Source organism: Euleptes europaea, chromosome 7 (assembly GCF_029931775.1).
Source record: "Euleptes europaea isolate rEulEur1 chromosome 7, rEulEur1.hap1, whole genome shotgun sequence".
In the NCBI taxonomy this organism is placed as follows: domain Eukaryota; kingdom Metazoa; phylum Chordata; class Lepidosauria; order Squamata; family Sphaerodactylidae; genus Euleptes; species Euleptes europaea.
Genome location: NC_079318.1, coordinates 93,093,023 through 93,104,496, shown reverse-complemented (window position 1 = coordinate 93,104,496; position 11,474 = coordinate 93,093,023).

The following is an 11,474-nucleotide window of genomic DNA, read 5'->3' as shown; positions in this document are numbered from 1 at the left end:
TCAAGATAATCTGTTTCAAACACCGCCAAGGCCCCTTCAACGAACCATTTCGCACACCTCTGCCCATCTCCTTGAATATACTCACAGTGCATTAGATTCAATTGAACACTGTTCAGGTGTGTTGAAGTGCATGCCCTTGTTCACTTTTAACCTGACAGCAGGGGCTGCAGTTTCTTTACCTGGAACGGCTCTTCCACTTAAGTAAAGGAAAAGACATTTCTTGATGAGATCCTGCCGTGAAACTATGAAGATCAGAGCGGCATTCTGTACTTTGCCCAAGGTTTAGAAGAAGATTTGGTTTTTATGTGCCGACTTTCTGTACCACTTAAGGGAGAATCAAACCGGCTTACAATCGCCTTCCCTTCCCCTCCCCGCAACAGACACCCTGTGGGGTAGGTGGGGCTGAGAGAGTTTGGAGAGAACTGTCCAGGGTCACCCAGCTGACTTCATGCGAAGGAGTGGGAATCAACCCCAGTTCACCAGATTAGCCTCTGCCACTCATGTGGAGGAGTGGGGAATCGAACCCGTGTTCTCCAGATCAGACTCCACCGCTCCAAACCACCGCACTTAACCACTACACCACACTGGCACCGAGGTGAGCAGAGCTGGCACCATGAGAGCAGAGCAGAAAAGCAAAGGTTGTTTCCGTGTGAGATTCCCCCCCCCTCATGATGGTCTGTGCTGTTTTCTAGGTTTGATTGGGGCTCCCACCTGGCTCCTGGAGAGAAACCGTAACTGTGTATCCCCGCCCCGTAGTGGATATCGCTTGCTTCCTACGTGGCTCCCTGCCCTTCTGGTTTTCCGAGAAGGCCCCGCAGCCCAGAAAGATGCAATAAAGTCTCTATCCGTGTCATCTTCTGATACCTAAAGCTTCTCTCGGGCAGGGTAGGGGCATAAGCAGATATAATTCCAGGCCTTGTTTTGGGGTCTTCTCTTTGGAGATCTCCAGCTCTGCTTCCTGAATCCTTGTCATTTGTACTCTTAGTAATGCTGAGGTTGTCTGGATGGATCACGTTTCACTGCTTTGCAGAGTGTACGCTTGAATGTAACCTAACCTACCTCACAGGGTTGTTGTGAGGATTAAGGGAAGAAGAGGCAAACAATGTGAGCTGCTCTGGATCCCCTTTGGGGAGAAAGGCAAGGTATAAATAAAGTAAGTAAATAAATAAATTGGACTTTAAAGAAATTAGATGCATTTATGGAGGAGGAAAGGTCTCCCGGCTATTACCTGTGATAGCTAAATGGCACCTCCATGTTCAGAGGCAGTATACATGAATGCCAGGTCCTGGGGGGGGGAGAACAGGAGAGGTCTGTTAACTTGTTGGCTTATTTGTGCGCTTCCTGGACACAGTTGGCCGACCGCTATGGGATTAGGATGCTGGGCATGATGAACCTCTGGTAGGATCCTGCAGGGTTGCTCTTGCATCTCGAGTAGGGTTGCCAGATCCGGGTTGGGAAATTACTTCATATTTTGGGGGTAGAACCTGGGGAGGGTGGGGTTTGGGCAGGGGAGGGACCTTGACTGGGTATAATGCGATAGAGTCCACCCTCCAAAGCAACCATTTTCTCCAGGGTGAGTAGTCTCTGTCATCTGGAGATCAGTTGTAATCCTGGGAGATCGCCAGACCCCACCTGAAGGTTGGCGACCCTAGTTCTTAGTCATTGCAAAGGAAGCATTTTCCAACAGTGCAGTCCTATGTTGAATTAGGTTAAAGGTAGTCCCCTATGGAAGCACCAGGTCATTACTGACCCATGGGGTTCTAGGGGGGGACCCAGGAAATTACAGGCCAGTTAGCTTAACGTCTGTTCCGGGTAAATTAGTGGAAAGCATTATTAAAGATAAAATTGTTAAGCATATAGAAGGGCAAGGTCTGCTGGGCAAAACCCACATGGCTTCTGTAAGGGTAGTTCCTGTCTCACTAACCTATTAGAGTTTTTTGAAAGCGTCAATAAGCATGTGGACAGGAATGAGCCTGTGGATATTGTGTATTTGGATTTCCAAAAAGCTTTTGACAAAGTCCCCCACCAAAGACTGCTAAGCAAACTTCATAGTCACGGGATAAGAGGACAAGTCCTCTTGTGGATTGAGAGCTGGCTGAAAAATAGGAAGCAGAGAGTAGGAATCAATGGTCAGTTCTCCCAATGGTGGGATGTGAGCAGTGGGGTGCTTCAGGGATCTGTGTTGGGACCGGTGCTTTTCAACCTGTTCATCAATTACCTGGAGTTGGGGTTAAACAGTGAAGTAGCCAAGTTTGCAGATGACACCAAATTATTTAGGGTGGTTAAAACAAAATCGGACTGTGAAGAGCTCCAGAAGGATCTCTGCATACTGGAAGAATGGGCATTAAAATGGCAAATGAGATTCAATGTAAGTGTAAAGTGATGCATATTGGGACAAAAAATCCCAACTTCACATATACACTGATGGGATCTGTGCTGGCAGCAACAGACCAAGAAAGGGATCTTGGGGTGGTAGTGGATAGCTCAATGAAAATGTCAACCCAGTGTATGGCTGCTGTAAAAAAGGCAAATTCCATGCTGGCCATAATTAGACGAGGAATAGAGAATAAAACTGCTGATATCATATTGCCCTTGTACGAATCTATGGTGAGACAATACTTGGAATACTGTGTACAGTTTTGGTCACCATACCTAAAAAAGGATATTGCAGAGCATGAGAAGGTGCAGAAAAGAGCAACCAAAATGATTAGGGGACTAGAGCAACTGTCCAATGGGGAGCGGTTAAGACGCTTAGGGCTGTTTAGCTTGGAAAGAAGGCGGATGAGGAGACATGATAGAGGTCTATAAAATTATGCATGGTTTGGAGAGAGTGGACAGGGAGAAGTTTTTCTCCCTCTCCCATAATACTAGAATGTGAGGTCATCTTTTGAAGCTGGAGGGTGACATATTCAAATCAGATAAAAGGAAGTATTTTTTCACACAACGCATAGTTAAACTGTGGAACTCCCTGCCCCAGGATGTGGTGATGGCTGCCAGATTGGAGGGACTTAGGAGGGGAGTTTCATGGAGGAGAGGGGTATTCATGGCTGTTCGTTAGAATGGATACTAGTCATGCTGCATACCTATTCTCTCTAGTATCAGAGGAGCATGCCTATTATTTTGGGTGCTGTGGAGCACAGGCAGGATGGTGCTGCTGCAGTTGTCTTTTTTGTGGGCTTTCTAGAGGCCCCTGGTTGGCCACTGTGTGAACAGACTGCTGGACTTGATGGGCCTTGGTCTGATCCAGCAGGGCCTTTCTTATGTTCTTATGGGTGACATCACACCACGACGTTTACTAGGCTAACTCTGTTCACGGGGTGGTTTGCCATTGCCTTCCCCAGTCATCTTCCCTTTACCCCCAGCAAGCCGGATACTCATTTTACCGACCTCGGAAGGATGGAAGGCTGAGTCAACCTTGAGCTGGCTACCTGAAACCAACTTCTGCCGGGATCGAACTCAGGTCAAGAGCAGAGCTTGGATTGCAGTACTGCAGTTTACCACTCTGCACCATGGGATTACTCCAGCCCAAACCATGGGTTTAGAGCGGAATAACTTTGCATAGGATTGCATTGCAAGTCATTTCTGAAAGTATCTCGGCAGCCGTGTCTCGTATTTATGTGTTCTCACTGGGTCTCGAGGCAGATTACAAGCATGATAAAAAACTTCTCAGTCTATCAAATAAGCGTATTTCAGCATGCAATAAAATTTGAAGGTAACAGCCAAGATCAGGCAAAAACCACGTTGGGTTGGTCTCTCAGCGAACTCTCTTGCATGTTTTCGGGAGGCCGTGATGCTTGGGTCCAGAAGTCTCCAAAATTGTTGCCATGGAAAGAAAACAAGGCCTGGTACCTGCCTGCTAGATAAACCTCTCGCTTTTTAATTGGGGAGAGAATCCTGGCAGGGATGGGATTCCTGCCTGACCACTAGGGTTACTAACCTCCAGCTTACTAGCTGGAGATCTCCTGCTATTACAACTGATCTCCAGCTGATAGAGATCAGTTCCCTGGAGAAAATGGCCACTTTGGCCATTGGACTCTACGGTGTTGAAGTCTCTCCCCTCTCCAAACCCCGCCCTGCTCAGGCTCCGCCCCAAAAATCTACTGCCAGTGGCGAAGAAGGACCGGGCAACCCTACTGACCGCAGCGGCCTGTCTTGACTTGAAGCAATGGAAAGGCCCACCTGGGCAGAACTAGGCCCCGTTGCCATGGCGGCGGGGAGAAACAAAGCATAAACACAGCTTCTCCATCTCAGGGGTCGGCAGTACTTAGGGTTGCCAGCTCCGGGTTGGGAAATACCTGGATATTTAGGGGGTGGAGCCCGAGGGGCGGGGTTTGGGGAGGGGAGGGACTTCAACGGGGTATAATGCCATAGAGTCCACCTTCCAAAGCGGCCATTTTCTCCAGGTGAACTGATCTCTGTTGCCTGGAGATCAGTTGTAATGGCGGGAGAGCTCCAGGCACCACCTGGAGGTTGGCAACCCTAGCTGTAGCTCGTGGAAAACCTCTGCAGCCTGTGGGGGGCAGGGTTGCCAGGTCCCTGGGGGGGGTAGAGTTGCCAGATCTGGGTTGGGAAACTCCTGGAGATTTGGGGAAGGAGCCTGGGTAGGGTTGCCAGGTCCCTCTTCACCACCAGCGAGAGGTTTTTGGGGCGGAGCCTGAGGAGGGCAGGGTTTGGGGAGGGGAGGGACTTCAATGCCATAGAGTCCAATGGCCAAAGCGGCCATTTTCTCCAGGGGGACTGATCTCTATCGGCTGGAGATCAGTTGTAATAGCAGGAGAACTCCAGTCACCACCTGCAGGTGGTAGCAAACATGCAGCACGTGGGCTCTAGTAATATAAAGAGGAAAGGAGCAGGAAGGCTTCAATAGTGAGAGAGTTTTATAAGTAGGAATAAGTGGCAAAATGTCAGCACAAAGAATTGACAATCAATTGAAGCCTTCCTGCTCCTTTCCTCTTTATATTGCTAGAGCCCACGTGCTGCAGGTTTGCTGCAGTCTTGACCACCTGGAGGTTGGCAACCCTAAGCCTGGGGAGGAGAGGGACCTCAGTGGATCTGGCAACTGTACCCCCACACCCCCCACTGTTGGCCGAGGGGGGCTAACAACCCTATCTGAGTGAGACAGGCTAATGACATCCCTTGATATAAAGCAGATATGCGGGAGATAGACCTATCGATAAACCTTTATGGCCATCTGAAACGTGCAGCCAGCTCTCCCAATTATGTCTAATGTTCCTTTCTCTTGCTTCTAATCTACTGCCAATCTGTTCTGCTGCTTTGGTCCTTCGTGGCCTGCCTTCGGCTGCTTACAAACTTCCTTGGAGGTATTTATTATTTGCTTATTTATTTTATCATTCTTATAGTCCACTCTACCTTGGCAAAGCTGGGCTCAGAGAGGCTAACATAAACCAGAAAAGTACAATAAGACTATAAAATTACATAGAAGAAGAAGAAGAGTTGATTTTTATATGCCGACTTTCTCTACCACTTAAGGCAGAATCAAACCGGCTTGCCATCGCCTTCCCTCCCCCTCCCCACAACAGACACCCTGTGAGGGAGGTGGGGCTGAGAGAGCTCTAAGAGAACTGTGACTAGCCCAAGGTCACCCAGCTGGCGTCATGTGGAGGAGTGGGGAAACCAACCCGGTTCACCGGATTAGCATCCACCACCCGTGGAGGAGTGGGGAATCAAACCCAGCTCTCTAGATCAGAGTCCACCACTCTTAACCACTACACCACGCTGGCTACACCACATAAAACAATAGGTTAAAATAGCCCTAACAGCTTAAAATCACATTTACTTAATGGCGCATAGAGTTGTGATATAAGGCCAAAGTATGGCCTGCGGACAGTTTGGAGGGGCTGTGGCTCAGTGGAAGAGCCTCTGCTTGGCATGCAGGGAGTCCCAGGTTCAATCCCTGGCATCTCCACTTAAAGGGACTAGGTAAGTAGGTGATGTGAAAGGCCCCTGCCCGAGACCCTGGAGAGCTGCTGCCGGTCAGAGTAGACAGTACTGACTTTGGTGGACCAAGGGTCCGATTCAGTATAAGGCAGCTTCATGGGTTCATGTGAAACCAATATATAGCCTGGACTAAAATGGCACTCAGCAATAGTGGAGTAAGGTAGGGAGGCCAGCATTTATAGGAAAACCGTAGCTGACCTCAGCCATAGGCCTGGTGGAGCAGTTCTGTTCTACAGGCCCTGCAGAACTCTGTAAGGTCCCCCGGGACCCTGGTCTCACTAGAAAGACTATTCCACCAGGCCGGGGCCACAGCAGAGAAGGCCCTGGCCCTGGTCGCAGCCAACTGGACACTCTTCTATGATTCTCTTCGGGCTGCTGACCACCAGTAAGTTGGTGTTGAATGATCTTAACCTTCTCTGGGGAGTATACCCGGAGAGGCGGTCTTGCAGATACGTAAAGCCTGTGGACCGAAAGGGGGCTGAACTAGGGTTGCCAGGTCCCTCTTCGCCACCGGTGGGAGGGGAGGGACTTCAGTGCCACAGAGTCCAATTGCCAAAGCGGCCGTTTCCTCCGGGTGAACTGATCTCTGTCGGCTGGAGATCAGTTGTAATAGCAGGAGAGCTCCAGACACCACCTGGAGGTTGGCAACCGTAGGCTGAACGCTGCCTAAAGGTGAAAGTGCATGGTCGCTTTAGCCTCCTTTATTCCCTGTTTCAGCCAGGATTCAGTCAGGATCGAGTGCACATTCGGCAAAATGCATGCATTCGATCCTGGCTGAAACAGGGAATAAAGGAGGCTAAAGCAACCATGCGTTTTCGCCCTGAGTGTATTTAGAATAAGCTTGGTTACAAATCAGCTTTCCAGGAGTCCACTAATTTGGCTGTTCAGCCGCCCCTTTCGTAGAGAATAAAATTTAGCCTGACTCACAAGCAAACGCTCCCATGGCAGCATTGATGTAGATTTTAAAGCCCAAAAAAATATTATATGGGGAGACTTTAATGTAATATTAAAACAGAGGAGGACCAGTCTTGGGGAAGCTGGCCTCGTAACAGTAATAATTGGAATAATTCCAGATTGTGTGTATGTGCAGGGGGATAACTGTGAGGGGTTTCGAAAAAGAAACGGGGACTTCGTACCACCTTAAAGATTAACATCCTTTTTATTCATGCGCAAGGGTGAAAGTACGCCGGTACAAAGGACTAGTCAGTAAGTGGCTGAAGGTCTAACTGCCACCTTCTGCTTCAAGCCCTCCCCAAGAGAAACAGTACCAGTAAGGAATCTAAGTGACTTCCATTTAGGGTTGCCAACTCTGGGTTGGGAAATTCCTGGAGATTAGCAGGTGAAGCCTGGGGAGGGGAGGGAGCTCATGGGGATGCTTTGCCATAGAGCCCCCCCCCCCACCCAAAGCAGCCATCTTCTCCAGGGGAACTGATCTCTATCATCATAAGAGCATAAGATAAGCCCTGCTGGATCAGACCAAGGCCCATCAAGGCCAGCAGGCTGTTCACACAGTGGCCAACCAGGGGCCTCTAGGAAGTCCACAAACAAGACGACTGCAGCAGCATCCTCCTGAGCACCTAAGATAATAGGCAAGCTCCTCTGATACTATAGAAAATAGGTACTCATCATGACTAGGGTTGCCAACCTCCAGGTACTAGCTGGAGATCTCCTGCTATTACAACTAATCTTCAGCCGATAGAGATCCATTCCCCTGGAGGAAATGGCCACTTTGGCCATTGGACTCTATGGCATTGAAGTAGGTGGGGCTGAGAGAGGTGTCTGTTGGGAGAGGAAGGGAAGGAGATTGTAAACCGGTTTGATTCTCCTTAAAAAGATAGAGAACGTCGGCATATAAAAACCAACTCTTCTTCTTCTTCCTCTTCTCCTTCCTCCTCTTCTTCATCCAGGTTGGGAAACTCCTGGAGATTTGGGGGTGGAGCCTGGGGAGGAAAGGGACCTCAATGGGGTACAATGCCATAGAGTCCACCCTCCAAAGCAGCCATTCTCTCCAGGGAAATTGGTCTCGGTAATCTGGAGATGAGCTGTAATTCTGGAGGTTCCCTAGCTCTCACCTGGAGACTGGCATCCCTGAAAGGCCGTCTTTTTGTGGCACCTCAAAGACAAATGATTTTTGCTTCCAGCTTAAACCCTTATAGACTACAACCCAATTTTCACCATCCCAGTTTGAGTCCCAACCAGGGACGAAAGCAAATGTAAATAAATAAACGCAAAAAACGCAGGCTTTTTCAGAGAAAGCCGGCTCTAGTCCGCAAAAGGATATTCTAGATGGGTTAGGTGTTTAAGGCACCCCAAAACTGTTTTTTGTCCCAACACGCAGGGACTTCCCATCCCATTCCCTCCCTTAGAATTCTTGGCTGATGTTTGATTAATAGGAGCTAATGGTTAAACTAATGGTTTTCCTGCTCTGCTCACTTATCCATCAGAGCCTGGAGAAGGTGAACCCTGCCCCTATCTGAGAAGGTGGGTCAGCGGGCAGGGTGTGTGTGCGTACGAAAAGAATTGCTTGTGTTTGGGACGGATAGAGGGCAAGCAGGGATTGGCGGAAAGCAATGAACCTCCTTCAGGGGCAGGGTCCCTCTCCTCCCAGGGATAGAGTTGCCAACCCCAGGTTGAGAAATTCCTGGAGATATGGGGGTGGAGTCTGGAGAGGACAGGGTTTGGGGACAGGAGGGACCTCCATGGAGTATAATGCCATAGTGTCCAAAGCAACCATTTTCTCCAGGGGAGCTGATCTCTGTAGCTTGGAGATCTAGTGTGATTTGGGGTTGTCAGGCCCCTCTTCACCACCGGTGGGAGTTTTTGGGGCGGAGCCTGAGGAGGGCGGGGTTTGGGGAGGGGAGGGTCTCAAATGCCACAGAGTCCAATTGCCAAAGCAGCCATGTTCTCCAGGTGAACTGATCTCTATCGGCTGGGGATCAGCTGTAACAGCAGATCTCCAACTAGTACCTGGAGGTTGGCAACCCTAGGGAGAGCCCAGACCCTAGCTGGAGGCTGGCAATCCTACAGGCCAGGGGACCCTTATGAGCTGGAGGATCTGCCACCATGTAGGAGCATAGGGTTGCTAGGTCCCCCCTGGCCACTGATGGGGGATGGGGAGGTAGGGTTCCCAGTTTTAGGTTGGGAAACTCCTGGAGATTTTGGGATGAAGCCTGGAATAGACAGTGGCTTCAATGGGGTATTAATGCCCTAGAGTCCACCCTCCAAAGCATCCATTTTCTCCAGGTAGGGTTGCCAGCTCTGGGTGGGGAAATCTCTGGAGATTTTGGGGGTGGAGTCTTGCTAGGGCAAGGGAGGGACCTTAGCGGGGTATTAATGCCCTAGAGTCCACCTTCCAAAGCAGCCATTTTCCCCAGGGGGACTGATCTCTATCGCTTGGAGATCAGTTGTAATAGCGGGAGATCTCCAACCACCCTACTTCAGACTAAAGAGATCAATTCCCTTGGAAGAAATTGCTGCTTTGGAGGGTGGAGTCTATGTTTCCCCCCTCTCTCTGAACCCTGCTGCTCCCAGGCGCCACCCCAAAGTCTCCAGGAATTTTCCACCCTAGAGTTGGCAACTCTACTAGGATTGCCAGCTCTAGGTTGGGAAATACCTGAATATTTTAGGGTTGGAGCCTGGGGAGGCAAAGTTTGGGGAAGGGAAGGACCTCAGCAGCGTAGAGTCCCGTGGAGTCCCCCCTCCAAAGCAGCTGTTTTCTCCAAGGGAACTGAGCTCTGTCTCCTGGTGATCAGCTAGGGTTGCCAGGTCCCTCTTCGCCACCAGCAGGAGGTTTTTGGGGTGGAACCAGAGGAGGGCGGGGAAGGGGAAGGGGAGGGACTTCAGTGCCATAGAGTCCAATGGCCAAAGCAGCCATTTCCTTCAGTGGAACTGATCTCTATCAGTGGGAGTTCAGTTGTAATAGCGGGAGATCTCCAGCTAGTACCTGGAGGTTGGCAACCCTATGTTAGGGCACAGCGGGGCAGTTTTAAGGCGGCCTGCTGTTTTTCTACTTAACCTTGGTTCTAAGGGCAGCTGCAAGAATATAAAAAGGTTGAGATTGAACTGGTTGGATCCCGTGGAGGTGTACTGGTAAACCTGGTGATATCCCTGCTGGAGTAAAGAGTCTTCTGTTGATACTGGGGGGGAAACGGGCCTTTGTTTAGTCAGTGAACGTTTTCTCCTTGACCAAAGCGGATCCATTTTTTTTAATATAATTTTTTTAATTGTTTTCTTCTTTTAATTAACATATATATAAAAACATCAAGTATTTGAAATCAAATCAAGTATTAAAAGGTAAAAAGTAAAGAATATAGCAATTAATATATAAAACGACTCCCCCCTCATTCTCTTCCATCCTAAGTTAAATTTTGTATACTTTTGCTAACAGCGCTAATCCCTATCCTGTTACTAATATATACTTATCTCGGCTTATTTTATCTAAATGTTAATTCAATATCTTAATCTTAATGCAATCATAATTCAAAGTTATCAAAGGGATTAAATCAAAGAATATCCTTTAAATGATCCTATTAAAAATGGCTTCTCACAGTAAAGTCTCCATGCCTCCCATTCCCCCAAAAAGTGTACATTACCAGTCTGATCAAAGCGGATCCATTTTTATTTCAATATGGCCGCGCCTGTGGGAGCCTGACTTTAAGCTTTTCCCATCTCTGTGGCAGGCAGGGCGGTGTTCTTTGTCCTGTTGGCTATGTTGTGTACACATGCAGAGAACAACATGTGTACCCAATACACATGTGTACGGTACACGCCCCTGTTCTAAAACTCAAAAGGGCACCTGTGGCAAACTCGCTACCTGTTTTGCCAGAAGCCTTATGTCGCCAGATCGGCAGGGTGCACAGGGAAAGCGCTCGGTGGTCCTGCTCCTGGGATGGCGGTCATTTTTTAATGGTCCCTTGAGTAAGAAGATGTGGAGGGGCCGTTGCTCAGTGGTAGAGCCTCTGCTTGGCATGCAGAAGATCCCAGGTTCAATCCCCACCATCTCCTGTTAAGGGGACTATGCATGTAGGTGATGTGAAAGACCTCTGCTGAGACACTGGAGAGCCACTGCCAGACTGAATGGGGGCTGTGGCTCAGTGGAAGAGTCTCTGCTTTGCATGCAGAAGGTTCCAGGTTCGATTCCTGACATCTCCAGTTAAAGGGACTAGGCAAGTAGGTGATGTGAAAGACCTCTGCCTGGGACCATGGAGAGCCGCTGCCAGTCTGAGTAGACAATACTGACTTTGATGGACAAAGGGTCTGATTCAGTATAAGGCAGCTTCATGTATAAATAAAGCTTTCAGAGGTAGACTAACAGTTGAAATGACAACATCTTCAGGTGGGCTGGAGGGCAGCATTTTGGGGAGGGGCCATGGCTCAGTTTGTAGAGCATCTGCTTGGCATGCAGAAGTTCCCAGGTTCAATCCCTGGCTTCTCCAGTTAAAGGGACTAGGCAAGTAGGTGATGTGAAAGACCCCTGCCTGAGACCCTGGAGAGCCATGGGGAGGGGCCGTGGCTCA